This window comes from Siphateles boraxobius, unplaced genomic scaffold (assembly GCF_051911475.1).
Source record: "Siphateles boraxobius isolate OS27281-9 unplaced genomic scaffold, OSU_SipBor_1 55, whole genome shotgun sequence".
Classification (NCBI taxonomy): domain Eukaryota; kingdom Metazoa; phylum Chordata; class Actinopteri; order Cypriniformes; family Leuciscidae; genus Siphateles; species Siphateles boraxobius.
Window position 1 is genome coordinate 1,839,384 of NW_027509181.1, and position 16,940 is coordinate 1,856,323.

The window sequence follows — 16,940 nt, forward strand, 5'->3', positions numbered from 1 at the left end:
ATCAACCATCAAGGTGGTCTACGCTCCCGCCGTATGTCGCAACTCGCCCGCCACCTCCTCATATGGAGTCAGAAGCATCTGAGGTTGCTTCATGCCATTTATATCCCCGGAGCCCTGAACTGTGCAGCCGACGAGCAGCTCTCCCCCTCCCGGGAGATTGGCGACTCCATCCCCAGTCGGTTCAGCTGATTTGGGACCAGTTCGGGGACGCACAGTTAGATCTGTTTGCCTCTCACGACTCGACCCATTGCGACCTGTATTATTCCCTGACCGAGGGCACGCTCGGCACGGATGCACTGGCGCACAGCTGGCCGCGGGGCCGCAAATATGCGTTTCCCCCAGTGAGCCTTCTTGCGCAGACCCTGCGCAAGGTCAGGGAGGACGAGGAGCAGGTCATTCTGGTCGCGCCATACTGACCCGCCCGGACCTGGTTCTCCGAACTAGTACTCCTCGCGACAGCACCTCCTTGGCCGATTCCCCTGAGGAAGGACCTCCTTTCTCAGGGACGGGGCACCCTATGGCACCCTCGTCCCGATCTCTGGAACCTCCACGTGTGGCTCCTGGACGGGACGATGCAGGTTTGAGTACCCTACCACCAGCGGTGGCGGCTACCATCACTTCCGCTAGAGCGTCGTCCACGAGACACGTCTATGCGTTGAAGTGGAACCTCTTCGTCAACTGGTGCTCTTCTCACCGAGAAGACCCCCGGAGATGTTCGATTAGTGTCATGCTTTCCTTCCTTCAAGATAGGCTGGAGCGAGGGCTGTCTCCCTCCACTCTGAAAGTCTATGTTGCCGCTATTGCCGCACACCATGACCCGGTCGAAGGTAAGTCTGTTGGACTGTCCTGAGAGGAGCGAGGAGACTGAATCCTCCTCGCCCTTCTCTCGTTCCCTCTTGGGACCTCTCAGTGGTTCTAACTGCCCTGCGGAGTGCTCCCTTTGAGCCGTTGCAATCAGTGGAGCTTAAGTTCTTGTCTATGAAGACAGCGCTCCTGGTTGCATTGGCCTCCATCAAGAGGGTGGGGGACCTGCACGCATTCTCCGTTGACGAAGCGTGCCTGGAATTTGGGCCGGCTTACTCTCACGTGATCCTGAGACCCCGGCCTGGATATGTGCCCAAGGTTCCTACCACTCCCTTCCGGGACCAGGTGGTGAACCTGCAAGCGCTGCCCCCGGAGGAGGCAGACCCAGCCTTGGCACTGCTCTGTCCAGTACGCGCCCTCCGCGCCTATGTATACAGGACGCAGTGTTTCAGGACCTCAGACCAGCTCTTTGTCTGTTATGGTGGGAAGCTGAAGGGAAAGGCTCTCTCCATGCAAAGGTTGTCTCACTGGATAGTGGACGCCATTGCTTTGGCATACCAGCAGCAAGGTCGACCGTGCCCCCTTGGTGTGACTGCCCACTCCACCCGGAGTGTGGCATCCTCTTGGGCTCTAGCGCATGGCGCCTCGCTAACAGACATCTGCAGAGCTGCAGGCTGGGCGACACCTAACACATTCGCCAGATTCTATAATCTCCGAGTGGAGCCAGTGTCCTCTCGTGTACTCTAGTACCGGACCCGCTCAGGTGTCTCGCTTGCTCGCCATTCCACTCCACGGACTGGATACGTGCGATATTCTCCTCAGGTGAGCTTCCCCGAAAGCCCTGAGCTCCTCCAGCACTCCTGACGTCAGCGCCAGTGTCTATTGCCTGCGTGTCGGCTAGGTGCCTCCCGTGTGCATGGTCCCTCCTCTGAGCGACCCCCACATGTGTATTTCCACTGTAAGCCTCTTTGAGCATGTGTCTTTCCCTTGGCAAGCCACCTTGCCACCCCTGGGGTTGAAATATTCCACCTGCGGCTGGACACCCCAGTGTTCTCCATATGTCTCCTTCGGGTCATATGTGTATTCTCTAAGTCCCCCCCTCTGGGTTGGCAGTAATTGCATATTTCCCCTAAACTTTGGGATATGCTCCCCAGTGTACCTTGGTATTCCTGTGCTAAATAGGAGTCCTTCGTCCGTGCCAGTCTCACGACAGGGATCTCAGATTTACGCAGGGCACTGGAAGACAGCTGAGAAGGTGGCGTGATTAGACTGGTAACCCCATTCGTCGTCATCCGACGTAACTCGGAGTGACAACGAAAGGGAACGTCTCGGTTACGTATGTAACCCTCGTTCCCTGAGTAGGGAACGGAGACGTTACGTCTTCCTGCCACTTTCCGCTGTACCGCGGGGATCGCCTGAGCTCAGTCTTGGCTCCTCAGCGAAGAAACATATCTGCCTGTTGCCAGCGTCCTCCTTTTATACCCACGAGGTAAGGCGGAGATGTGCTATGCAAATTCCGCAGACCCATGGCATTTCTTTGCCATTGGCTCGTTTTGTAATACTCGAAGTCGATAGGTGTTCTAAGCGAAACCCCATTCGTCGTCATCCGACGTAACGTCTCCGTTCCCTACTCAGGGAACGAGGGTTACATACGTAACCGAGACGTTTTTCCCTGGCCCTATTGCCTACCAAGTTGTTATAAGGGTTTCAGGCTCTGTAAAGTGCGTTGGGAAAATTTAACACTATACAAGTAAAATTGAATTGAATGTCTCAATCAATCCTAATGAGACCCCATCAGATAGGGTAAATTGTAATGTCAGTTTTCTTCTTACAGTGCAGTGTAATCATTACCAAATACATTTAAGAACAGCCATTTACCTGCATGTGTGTGCATAACGATAAGGTGGCGAAAATCAACAAATTAACAAAACATAACACAAACTCTGAAATGCGGTAGATGTAACATGTTTTCTAAAACTTATTTCAGGGTGTTTGTAGACTGTTTTCAAACTGGCAGTGAAGGCATGTTGCTTATAAAAGCACAGGCAGTGTTTTATCATGATTGGCATTCTTATCAAAACTGATAATCCTTAAACAGCACACGTCGACTCTAATGAAAAAAATCAAAATTTCAAAAATCAATTTATTTCAAAAGTGAACATCAATGAAATGATGAAGAAACAATTTATAAATGACAGCATGCCTTTATAAGAAGAAACTGTGCCAAGACTGTCGGAGCCACCAGTTTCTGTATGAGCTCTGTTGCCATGGATTCATGAATATTGTTGTGCTGGCTCCCAGGTGTCATTCCACACTTTGCCACTGTCCAGGAATGAAAGGAAGAACACACACAATAAAAGTTAAAAGAATAACTTCAGCTTTGACATGTGAAACATACCCTCTGTCTTTATATGTCATACTAAACATGTACAGAATTATATCTTAAAAACAACTAAAATCTTTATCTTAACATGATTGTCCAAATAACCTCATTCAAAATATGGCGGTTACAACTGTATTGTCAATGTATGAACCTGGTTCCAGTCCATTACACCACTTTATTTCATCTAGGAGGGTTAGGACCTACCAAATTGAGCAAGGGGTCCACATAACTTTGACTTCTTCTTTTCCCTGAAACAAAAGACATATAGACATAAGTTATAGTTAGTTAAGAAAGCATTGCATTTAGAGCTTTTGTAAGACGATTTATGAAAAAGCACATTTGTCTACTATTTCACTCTGTTATAAAGTTAATCATTTTCCTAAATACTATCAAAGTATGAATTACAATATACAGGCAGGTTTTAGAGTATATTGTGACACTATAAATCTGTGTCTATTTTGTTGAGAATCGCCTGTCTCTATATCTCCATTGTCCATTAATCCCACACCCTCCATTGCTGTATTCACATGCGTTCACATTCACATTTGTGAATGCAGCAATGGAGGGTGTGGGATTAATGGACTATGGAGATATAAAGAGACAGGCGATTCTCAACAAAATAGACACAGATTTATAGTGTCACAATATACTCTAAGATGTCCGGACATTAACAGGGTAAACACAACCCTGTGAATCATTTGGTTTGGACTTATCATCCTGCCGGCTCCCTGGTACAAATCATGTGTAATGTCTGATTAAAGCCATGTGCACATAGGATTCACAGTGAATGGGGGCTAATGACATTGTACGTTTAGTCACTTTATAGTCTTTTCTGCGCAGACTCAGGCTCAAAATAACAGTGGCAGTATTTTGGATGTTTTGGCTTTATTCATGTACAGTGGTGTGGAAGTGGAGACATAATGTCTCCTGCCATGGCTTTTGTCGCCAAAAGACCAAGAGGAACAAAGGGAAAATTACTCACATTTATAACTCTTCTGTCCACGATGCCTTGGTATAGGAAGATTTTCTGGGCACGATGTTTTCTGCATTCTGAAAAATGACAAATGAAAAATTATATGTTGTTTGTAGTAGACCGCATTAGTTTTGGGTCAGTGTTCCTACCCAGATATCAACAGTTTAGCAAGCTATACAAAGTACAAGGTAGATTTTTTTGTAACATTACAACAGGTTGTAGAGTGAAATTTAGTTTGTAACTCACTTCTGCTACATAGCAGTCAATACACAGTACAATAATACAAAAGCACTAATTAAAATGTTAAACGGAGATAAACTATAGTTAATTGTGCAGTGCTGAGGATGAATTTGAGATTGGTCAGCACCCTACTGGTTGTGTGCCACTTCTGGTCCACCATCATTTCAAGTCAAACTGGGCATTAAGGGGAAACTTTGGTTAATTTCTACCTGGGCTGTAATTAAAGGCACACTATGCAAGAATTGTACCTTAATATAACAGCTTCAAAGTCATTTCGGTGGTAAACAAACTTATTGTAGGGCGAATCATCCTTGTAGAAAAGCTTGGGGGGACGCCGCTGGAAAAACCAGCAATGCAAGTTTGAGAGGAGCGCCCTGACACATCTCGCGAGAATCACGACATGCTTTAAAGCAAGGAAAACGCGGATGGGAAGAGAATAGGAAAAGAGAATGAGCCTCTCTGCTCAACCCCTAAATAAATGCATTGATCCGCAGGTTTTGTTTGAGTTCTTTAATGGTCCAGTGGTAATCTTTTGCCAAGCGTGTCAGAGGTCAGAGGTACAGTTGTTTTTCTCTCATCAAAACTGAATATGTTCATCAGTGCTTACAGTCTATATCAAGCAGGGACACGTTTGTGTGCATTTTGCTTTGTGATTTCACCGGAATGAATAGAGAGTCTCCGCAACAGCGATAGATTGAAGAGCGCGTCCGAGTGAAGACTGCGCGCGCTGCCACAAGAGAACACTGTATCCATGACACTGATAGCAGCGGACACGAGCGCTCAGATTGAGTTCAAAAACACATTTTGGCGCTAGATCTCTTATTTAAAGGCACACTATGCAAGATTTGTACCTAAATATACAGCTCCAAAGGGGTATCGATCAGGCTGTGAGTGCAGAGACCAGTCTGGTTGAATTCGTTTACAACAAAGAATGGCTGCCGTCTGAAGAACTGAGATGTGTAGATTCCGCCATCATTTGCGCAATGAAAATCCTGTGGTCATTGTTGTTTCTCCTTTGGTCGCACTCATGGAGGACCAAATGAAAGAAGCAACCGAAATAGGCATCATGGCGATGCATCTCGCCATGCACGACAAGGTGGACATTACCAGTCATTTACTCCGTTGCTCTGATTGGTTGTAGGTCTATCCAATTGAGTGCAGAGGCATGTTTTTTCCTGGTTCGGTTGTAACATGCCCCATAATCCCAGCCCAATTAAGCAGTATCAGACTCTTACTAGGGTTCCTCCGCCAAATCCCCCTTTGACCACTCACAACAAGACACAACTCAGTTTACCCCTTTACATTTGCACATTAACAGTCTTTTGATTACTAACCTTTTATTTTACGTTTTGGGGGTCTTTTGGCACCTTCTCCTGGGAGGCCAGAAGTAGGCTGCAAGAAGGACGAAGAGAGAGCAGGAGGGTGAGAGAACACAGAAGGGTGAGAGGACACAGGAGGGTGAGAGGACACAGGAGGGTGAGAGGACACAGGAGAGAGAGCAGGAGGGTGAGAGGACACAGGAGGGTGAGAGGACACAGAAGGGTGAGAGGACACAGAAGGGTGAGAGGACACAGAAGAGGGAGCAGGAGGGTGAGAGAACACAGGAGAGTGAGAGAACACAGGAGGGTGAGAGGACACAGGAGGGTGAGAGGACACAGGAGGGTGAGAGGACACAGGAGGGTGAGAGAACACAGGAGGGTGAGAGGACACAGGAGGGTGAGAGGACACAGGAGGGTGAGAGGACACAGGAGGGTGAGAGGATACAGAAGAGGGAGCAGGAGGGTGAGAGGATACAGAAGAGGGAGCAGGAGTAGAGCCCTGCATGGGCCTCAAGGCCCTAGCCCGACCCGTGTCCGACAGCTCATCAGAATTATCAGCCCGAGTCCGACCCGAGCCCGTATTTTATTTTTTTTATGACACAGCGGCAGCCTGCCCTATTTGCAGCCATTAAAATAGGTCAGTTTTGTTAGTTATGTTTCTTTTTATTTCTTTATTAAGTTAAGACAAATGTTTGGAGCATTTTTTTTAAAAATGACGACCAAGCAGCCGCGCCGACAGCGAGTAAAACATGATTAATTTAGCCTCTCAAATCAACGCTAATAGGCTACTTTACTTGGCTACAATAAAAACCATAGATATAAAACACTTCAAGCATATCACACAGACAGTTAGTTTAATAAATGTTTATTTATTAAACCACAGTGAGTAAAACACCTTTTTTAAATAGCCTACTGAGGCAAGCTCAGGCTGCTCGCAACATCGCAAACGAAATGAGCATACCCTACAATCTAAACAAACTAAATTAAACTCGCAAGTTATCTTACCTCAAAAATTCACCACAGAACATGGCCATTCTTTTTTCCAATAGTTTAACAGTTAAACGAAAATAAAGTCCAATCAAACGAAAAACATCAGTAGTTTACAACAGTTAAACGAAAATAAAGTCCAATCAAACGAAAAACATCAGTAGTTTACAACAGTTAAACGAAAATAAAGTCCAATCAAACGAAAAGTTAGAACGGTCTCTTACAGAGCATCGTGGAGAAAAAGAATAGCATCCACAGTGGAAGGTTTTAACCCAGTCCTCCTCTCTTCTATCACTCTTCCCGCGGCGCTGAAGACACGTTCGCTGCTGCTGCTGCTGGCGGGGACACTAAACACAGAGCGGGCCAGTCTGGACAGTTTGAAAAACAGCCCAGAAGTTTGCCTTTCCTCTGGTGTTTTTTACCGTTTTAAGTTGGCCATCTGCGATTTTTCTCTTAATATTCTCCATTATTTGCTCATGAGGTGAATCGTGGGTCGCGCCGCTGACGGGAAACCTTTTGTGTGTGTGCGTGCGTGCGTGCATGCGTGAGACTGTCATGTCAGTCATTTGTTTGTGTAATTAAAAGATTATGAAAGTTATGAGGTTATGAAATGGCTTTTTATGTTTGTTTTTCTATCGTCGACGTCAACTTCATATACATTTTTAAATTAATGTCTAAAAATATAAAAAGAAGGATAACCCAAAAAAGGCCCGAGGCCCGGCCCGCATGTGAACTATGACGTGAAAATTGGCCCGAAGCCCGGCCCTAGGGGCGTAAATAAGTCGGGGCCCGTCGGGCTCGGGCTGAAATGCAGGGCTTTAAGCAGGAGGGTGAGAGGACACAGGAGGGTGAGAGGACACAGGAGGGTGAGAGGACACAGAAGAGGGAGCAGGAGGGTGAGAGGACACAGGAGGGTGAGAGGACACAGAAGAGTGAGCAGGAGGGTGAGAGGACACAGGAGGGTGAGAGGACACAGAAGAGGAAGCAGGAGGGTGAGAGGACACAGGAGGGTGAGAGGACACAGAAGAGGGAGCAGGAGGATGAGAGGACACAGGAGGGTGAGAGGACACAGGAGGGTGAGAGGACACAGAAGAGGGAGCAGGAGGGTGAGAGGACACAGAAGAGGGAGCAGGAGGGTGAGAGGACACAGGAGGGTGAGAGGACACAGAAGAGGGAGCAGGAGGGTGAGAGGACACAGGAGGGTGAGAGGACACAGAAGAGGGAGCAGGAGGGTGAGAGGACACAGGAGGGTGAGAGGACACAGAAGAGGAAGCAGGAGGGTGAGAGGACACAGGAGGGTGAGAGGACACAGAAGAGGGAGCAGGAGGATGAGAGGACACAGGAGGGTGAGAGGACACAGGAGGGTGAGAGGACACAGAAGAGGGAGCAGGAGGGTGAGAGGACACAGAAGAGGGAGCAGGAGGGTGAGAGGACACAGGAGGGTGAGAGGACACAGAAGAGGGAGCAGGAGGGTGAGAGGACACAGAAGAGGGAGCAGGAGGGTGAGAGAGGGGACAAGGTGACACAGGCACAAGATGAAAATGGTAGATCACAGTTTGCAAATGTTTTCTCTGACGGGTCAATGTAGCCTGTATAAGTGTGGATCGTTTCAGCTTTAGAAGTCTGTTCTAAAATTGACCTAAACCCCACCTATATTTTTCCTGCCCTTCTGGCAACCAAAACACAAACCTTCTAACTCTTAATGATATTAAAAAAATGTACAATTGTAATAATTATCTGGAAGGCCTACCTCTTGTTAAATCAGAATTATGAAAACTTACCGACAACTGGGCAGAATTTACAATTTTGCTGAAATTACGTTTTTTTTAACTGACGAGGCCCAGTTGCTGTTCTTAACCTTTTCTTGTTTTTTTTTGTAATATCCAGCTTGATGTGGAGGCAACACAGGCAGGCAGGCAACGCAGGTCTTTCTGTTCAGCCTGTTAGGAGTCTGTCAGGAAGGGCATGGTTTTGTTTTCGGATTTGTCATTTCTGCAAATAAAAAAGAATCATGTCAGGATTATCAACATCATATTAAAATTACTCATTAACAACAGCACATGGTATTATTAAATAACAGCAAGCAACACTAAGTGACATTGCAGCTGATGTTCATTTATTCATAAGACTCAGTAAGAGTAGATTTAAATGCAAAGAAAATACAGTTTGAACAGTCAATAATAACCTTATATAAACACGTTTGAATAAACTGATAAACCTGATCATTAATTTGTCATTTATCTGTGGCAGGAATTGGAAATATCATACTTATTTGGAGTAGTTGTTCATTAACACCCTGCTCCCTAGAGAAAATATAGTATCTGAGCTAATGTTAAGTCTTATAACAACTGCACTTGTATTATTACACTCATCCAATATTTTGAGATTTTCTACTTAGTGCAACAAATATCAAATACCTTACACTTTTTTGTCAGTAAACCATTTACTATCTTGCTCTTTCAGCACTTCACCAACTGCTAAAATCTCAACATATTAGGAAATCGACTTTTAATTCTAATTACACATCACAGTGCTGGAATGGACTGCAATGGACAAAGGCAGAAGGAAATCTTCAGAGGCTAATATCAAATTCAAATTACTGTAGAAAATTAAAGTATAGCACCACAGGATAGTGGGATAGGAGTAAGTAAATAACCAACAGGCTAACAGGCATGTATGCCATCAATGCAAGGTGTAACCTTATTTAAATGCTAGTGGCAAGGGAAATGTTAGCCCTGGTATTCTCAATCACACCCAATTAGTCTTGGCTTTCGAAAGTTATTTATTTAGTGTAAATCTTAATATTCCTTTAAGGGAACATGCTTTAGAAAACAGATAGATAGAATATGACTATCTGACTATTGCCATCAAACTTAATTTTAAAATCTTCTAGGAAAGCTAACGTTAATTCAGGCTAGCAGGCTATGCAAGTGTTTTTTGGCATCAAAATATGTTGCAAAAGAAAAATATGTTGCAGTGGTATTAGTTCTCTGTGGGTAAACAGACGGCTTTCTGAAAATATTTAATGTTTGATAAATATTTTTTAACAACATACAAATCATCTGGACAGTTTATAACTAACTTACTGATCACTTCAGAGATAGATCCGTCACCGTGCCTGGTCGGTTATGATCAGGCGGGAACCGTGTGGCACCCCAGGCTACATGTGACCAGTGCCTACGGCATAAAGCATATCACCGATCTGCCACTGATCTATCACTATTGGTGGGCTGAAGATAAATATGTCAATTTGTAGACATAAGCTGATAAAAACATCCGCACTTTTAAAAATTAATTTTCTTTTTTTCTTCCGCATTTATTTTTCAGAATCAAAGGATAGCCCTAGCCTATTATCGAAAATAATAACTGTTATATTATCCTATTGCATTGTTGAATTAAGCAGACTTTCGTGTTATTAAGTTATAAAATGTTGAAGATATTAAAACAAAATACATTAAAATAGCATCTGTCGAAAACTGTAAACAAATGCCTTTATTTCTCTGCATGAAAAGGTAAATAATTTTTAAAAAGTCTATAACATTATCATAATGTATTGAAGAATTATCAAGCACATTTTTTGTTTATTTATTAAGGATATCATTATCCATTACTCAGTTTGCCGTGCCCTGGGCATCCAATTGGAACGCGGATGGGTTTACATTGGAGTTAATGGAAAGCTCTGTGCGTCTCATATTGACGCTAAAGGGTGCCATGGGCGTTGGTAGTAGACGCCGACGGACGTGACAAAAGCGTAAGTAGGCTATACGACGCCCTGGGAATGAGAACGGGTTGGTCATTGCCTGGAGATTTGTTATTTTTTAGCAAGTTAATGCACTCTCTCAACTCCTCAATATCTAATTCTTTATCACACACATTTTGGAAGTTCTGATCTATTTTTTTGGTATCACTCATAAAGCTATTTAAAAAAATATCAATGTTGGAAGTAGCCATTGTGGAAGAATACAAATTACTAAAAAACTGAGCAACATATTTTGAAATATCTAAAGAATGATCTACTATTTTGTTGTTAATCAATAATTTGGAAACTGAGGCAAAATCCCTGTTTCTTTTTTCGAGGCCAAAAAAATATTTTGTATTTTTTCCCCTTTTTCTAAACATTTAAGTCTAGACCGAATAAACACTCCTTTTGCTTTCTCCTCATAGATATTATCTAGTTCAGTATGTAATAAAATTAATTTAATCTAATTCACAATCATTCAAGGCTTCTTTCCTCTTTTTATTCAAATGTAATATTTCTTCAATAATTGAATTTTCTTTCATTTTTTATTTTTTGCTTCCAATTTTCCTTGGTTAAAGCAAGCTGTTCTTATATCAAAGAATATATCAACTTCATTAATTCCCAGTCTTTCCATATGTCTTTTCTGTAACTGCAATTGTTCTATATTTTTCAATAATATGTTTTATTTTCTTCTTTAGGCATTCATTTTCAAGCAATTTATTGTTTAATTTCCAGTAACTATTAGTTTTTTTGACTGATTTACCTTGCACCATATTTATTCTTATGAATATTCCTTTATGATCTGTCATTATGCAAGGTTCTATCAGTACAGAGGCCACATTATTAGTTAAATCATTAGACAGACACTAACCAATAGTCAATACGAGAATGAAGAGATGAGTTCTTATTACTCCACGTATATTCCTCCTTGTTTGGATTCTTATCTCTCCACACATCAGTAAGGCCCAATCTTAAACATATATTAACTAGTTCACTTGAAGGGCCAGGCCTACTTTTGGGAGGCCATCTATCAATAATTGCATCAAACACAGTATTGAAATCTCCTCCCCAAATAACTTTAACTAAAGGATATAAAGAAATAAAATGCTTAATTCTAGATTCAATATGCAAAAAGAGTATTCCATTGTTCCTGTTGTTATTGGTGGCATAACAATTGACTAATACAAATTGTTTGTTATCCTTATCTATCACAAGTAAAATCCATCTACCCCAATCATCTTTTTCATAATTTAGTATCCACCCTGAAAATGTATCTTGTAAAATAGCGACCCCCGCTGATCGATTACTGCCAAATGACAACCAAATCTCTTTTCCCCACTGATTTTTCCAGAACATGCCCAGATAGCACACATACATCGCGGACTGGAGACGTCTGTGAAAGATCGTAGCATCTGGTAAGCATCATTCGAACGACCGTTTTTAATAGTTAATGAGCCGTCTTCCTTACCTCTATACGATGTCTATACGATGATTCTTCAACATTTGGAATTGCATGCTGCCAGATCGCAGATCAGCCGACGCGGCCACGTGGGTCTATTAAGTGGCTTCCGCATTGTGCCACTCGCATCCAGTGTAAACACGAAAATACATATCTTTTAAAATAATTATATCAAATACATATTGGTTCCCCAATGTTCGTAGTTGATCAGCATACAATTTGACAAGCATTTAAACCATTGTTGCATTTTTCCCTCACCAGTACATGTATGTGAAAACAAAAACAGTAGTTTTACCTTTATTAAGAGATTTTAAATTGGTTAAGGCAGTTTCACTGATCCATTTTGTCTTACATTAATATTTACGAGGGACACTTAACTTTTTTTTTGCTTTCAGTACAGAATAAAATATTAGCATACATATATATAACACATGGATTTATTTAAAAAATGCTTTCAAAGATTTGTTATGGGCAAATTTATCCTCTTACTGGATACAAATCAGAATATAATAATAAAAATTATGTAAAAAAACAACACATGAAGACTTTCTGGAACTCATCATGCACAACAGCCTTTAAATTTGTTTGCTTAATCCCTCAGTATATATATATATATATATATTAAAAAAATACATGCAAAAAATGCAGCCAAGTTGTACATTTGAGGAAAACCTCCTTGCAAGTCAACTGGATATCTACCTGCTGATTAGGTGTGGTTCAAAATTTATTGTATCTTGCAGAAAGCATAAATTAGACCCTTCTAGACTTCCATGCTTGGCTGCTGCTTAGAATGTAAAGTGTAGCATAACAAGCTTGATAATTTGAGTAACAATTTAATTGATTCCATGATCCACAGCTTTGTCAGGTAGACATTTCTTAATGTCTTGTTTTTCTTTCATGTGTCAGGTGGTTCTTTGCACGGAAATAGTTTAACACACACCAAGCCATTTTCATATTTTGTTCTAAATAATGATGCTTACAAACTCCCAATGAGCAAGGCAAAGGTAAAGAAAACCCTTGCAGATGTATAAGGAAGAAGCCTTAGGAGGAAACAATATACAAATGTTAATTTGATTCATATTACCTCAAAGATTTAATGCCATTTACTTTCCAGAGAATTGATTAAACTTTAAAACCATCTTTAAATATATTTTTTTTTTTTAAATGCCAATTTAATGTCATAACTGCTGAGAGCATAAAGGTGAATATTGTCACAAATAAGGTTCCGTAACGACGCTGGCTTTCGCTGATGACCTGGTGCTGATTGGAGGATCTTGGAGCAATAAGACCCACAACTTACTCCCGCTGGACGAGTTCTGTCAGCACACCGGCCTACACGAAAGTTCCCTTCCATAGGAAGTGTTGCAGCTACCATAATACTGGTCTCATAGATTATAATGAGCTTTAATAGAACAATCCAAAACATTTGCAATGAACAAGGAACAGATGCATGGCAGACACTGGTTATGAACTGCATATTTATTATTTTATTGCATATTTTAAAATATAATGAAAACATTGATGGCCAGGTGTGGGTGGGAATGAAGGTGGACTAGAGGTAGATCTGTGCATTTTAGGATGAACCATCTCCAAAAGCTGTTTGGTGGAGAAAAGAAATTGAAAAAGATTAGAGTATTCTAAAAAAGTTACTGTGGGTTAAAATACTTATTTCTCACAAACAATATTGGGCAGTGAACAACATGTAAAATCTAGAAACATGAACAATACTGTCAACAACCTCCTTAATAGATACTACACAGCTATCAGATTGAACGTGCAAAAAAAAAGAAAAAAATAAATATGGCTGTTGTTGATCCAAAGAATGTAACTGTTCAAATTAAATAATGCTTTTATGTTTGTGCATTAAAACTAAAATAGCTGTGTTGACAATTAGAAAATTTACACAACTCACTCAAGTTAAATGAACGAAATGCAGTTGTTACGTCTGCAGTACCGCACTTTGGTCAACAGGTTGAGCTAGATTTGCGCATGCGCAAATATTTCGAAGAACGTTCAGCACACATCGCTTAGCTTTTAGCACTCATTCTCCATTTTGAGGGAATCAAACCATGCTCAAAAGGAGGATGCAATATTTATCTGGACAAACAGGTGAGTTATTTTACTTCCTATATTTAAAGAGGAAATTGCAGGTAAAAACAAAAAAAGATTATTAAAATTGAGATACAATTAATACAAAACGAAATTCAATTTAAAGAAAGTCTTTGTGCTTTCTGTTTGAGGTCTCTGAAAGTTTTAGTGCCGCTTCCAGAGACACGACATTGTCACGACATTGTTTTTTTCCTCTTAAATGCGAACACGAAAAATAAAACAAAATTAATTAATAATTAATATTTTATGTTCTGGGGAGAGCCAACCCTTGTTCATCCGATGGGTAGCCTAGTATTACTTTTGGTTTGTACAGTGTAATTTACAGAATTATAAAAAATATATATATATTTTTTGCCACCTAAAAATTAAAGATGTTTTGTGTCGCGTCCGAGTGCGCGTGTGTATTTCCCTCATATTAAATATAAAATGCATGTGTATACTTATATTTTTTCAATGTCTGGACATGTACTGGACTTTATTTAGGGAGTAGGCTATGGATATATAAACAGAAGTGTCAATATATTGGTATTAAATGCATTTTCTGAGAATTAATTTTCAAGTTTTGGCTGCAAATTTCACGTCCATAACGCTGAAATTGCCAAATTTTAAATAATTTATCCTCAACTAGTATTTTATAATGTTAACTTCAAATAATACTAATAGTAATTTAAAGATGTGGTAGCATTGGATCTGGACGGGAAGGATAACTCTGGGAGTTGGAAGGGGTGTGTCGCGATTCTGCCTTCTCACATCGCGATACTGGTTCGTTGACCTGAGTATCGCGAATCGTTGACCTGAGTATCGCGATTTCGATTTTATATTGCGTATCGTTACAGCCCTAGTCAAATGATAACTCTGAGACTTTTGAAGTACAGAATAACACATAGGCCTATGGCAATACGCACGTTTGACACCGACTTGAATAAGATGACATCTAGCATAATGGTAAGCTTGTTAGGTAAGCCAAAATAATTTTACTAGTTTTGTAGTCAGCAACCTACAATTTTTTTGTATTATTATTCTTTGATGACTCACATCTTCATTTTTTGTTTCCTCAGAATTTTGGAGTTCTTCATGTGACGTGCAGAGATTATGGCTCTTCTCGCTTCTAAGCTTTTAAAACACTTCAGGTTGGACACAGACAAAGTCTTAAAACATGGAATTCGCTGTGGTCCCACTTATACAGGTTATCAAGGTGCTGATGGACTGAACATTTACGCTAAGGAGGCATGAGATGATCGAAGATTTGCGTTTCATTGCTGAATTTAATACCAGATAACTCTTTAGAGGTAAGTTTTTTTAATGTAATGTCAGATGTGATGAATTACTTGGATGGTTATTGTATGCAATTCCAAATTATAAATTGAAGTCCTTTAGATGTAATTCAGGTAAATGCTGTTAAACAAAATACTGTAAGTGTTGGTGTATGATAATATTGTAAAGACTCACAAATTTATCAGCAACCAACCTGATGAGTCCTTTTTGATCATTTCTGAACCCAGCTCGTCAAAAATTTCAAAAAGACAGGAGGAACAACGGCACAGAAGATCAGAAGCATCCTATCAGTTGTGGATCTGGTATGTTCTGCTAAATTCATCATTTTAAATCTGGCAATAATTCACTACAGAGTCAAATAGTATACCCAAGGATGAAAATTCAGTCATTATTTACTCAGCTTCATGTCACCGAATCCCTTTTATTTTCGCTTTTCTAACTAAAAAGAAATGAGCAGGACAAACTGGCCATAATTCACCTGTCATTACAATGACAGTCAAAATGGTGAGTTCCTGTTCTGAAGCTTCAAAAGTCACATGGAATTGTTTGATGCTATTGAACCTTTGGAAGAAGAACTCACCATTGACTGTCATTGTAATGACAGAAATGAGCAGGAAAAACAGGTCAAAATTCAATTTTTTAGGAAGAAATTAAGACTACATGCTAAACACTGCTTATTTATCTCATTGTTCAGAATGACACCACTGGGGAAAGCTGAATGCATCCTGAAAGCACTTGCCTGGATGAGGGCCCCTGAAACCTTGTGAAGGAGTGCAAGGTAAATTTACATTTTTAAAAAGTGTTGTATGTTTCTCTAAAAACAACTCCCCCTTTCACCTCTGATCTGTTGTTAATTGTTTCTTTTTGTATTTGACTTTTTTTTAGGATGTTGAACATGATGAAGCCCTAACCTCGATATACAACACCACCCAAGGAATCTATGTGGTCAGACCAGTGTTAATTTCGTCAACGGCATTTTTTCAGACGAAAACGAGACGATAACTAAATAAAACCTAGTTTTGAATGACAAAAACTATGAAAAATCTATTGACATTTTCATTAATGAATAAAAACTAGATGAAAATGTTAGATAGTGACGATTTGGGAAGAGATCCAGTCAGAACTGATGTGCTGCGTGTGTGGTAGATGCGCACATTTGTTCTGTAACATGCTGATCTACCCCGCGGTCTCATAAAACGTTAAAAAATGTGAACGTCTGGGAGAATGAGTAGAGCAGACATATAGATCTGAGTGCCGATGCAAAAAAGAGCTCTATTTGGTAGAGTTTTCTGTGCGCACACACCCGACCTGAAGCATGCAGCCATGCACATAGACACCTATACTGCGCGCAAGTACCGAATTGAGCTCTCTTTCGTGTCTGAATGGTGTAGGATTACAAATTTATTTAAATGTTTTAATTTAGGTTCAACAGTATTTTAACTGAGAAAGTGCACACACTGTTTTCCATTTTTGAGGCAATCAAGGTTTTGGACATTAACCTCTTGTCACATCTCAAAGGTCAGCTGGGCCTTTTGTTGATCTAATCAGGCTGATTGGATTAGCATCTCAAGGCTCTGAGTTACACTGTTACCTGATGAAATCAGGTAACCAGCTGAATCATGTACTTTCCTTTACATGTTTTGTTCAAGAGT

General features: G+C 41.0%; 1 long non-coding RNA gene across 1 annotated transcript; it reads right to left on the bottom strand.

Annotated features, from left to right (window-relative positions):
• Positions 1-3,063: 3,063 nt before the first annotated feature.
• On the bottom strand, positions 3,064-5,839 carry LOC143714553 (uncharacterized). The gene is made up of 4 exons (XR_013195533.1): positions 5,735-5,839; positions 4,170-4,237; positions 3,392-3,435; positions 3,064-3,126 (listed from the first exon to the last, which is right to left on the bottom strand). It is a non-coding gene; the product is annotated as an uncharacterized LOC143714553 (long non-coding RNA).
• Between the last annotated feature and the right edge of the window lie 11,101 nt (positions 5,840-16,940).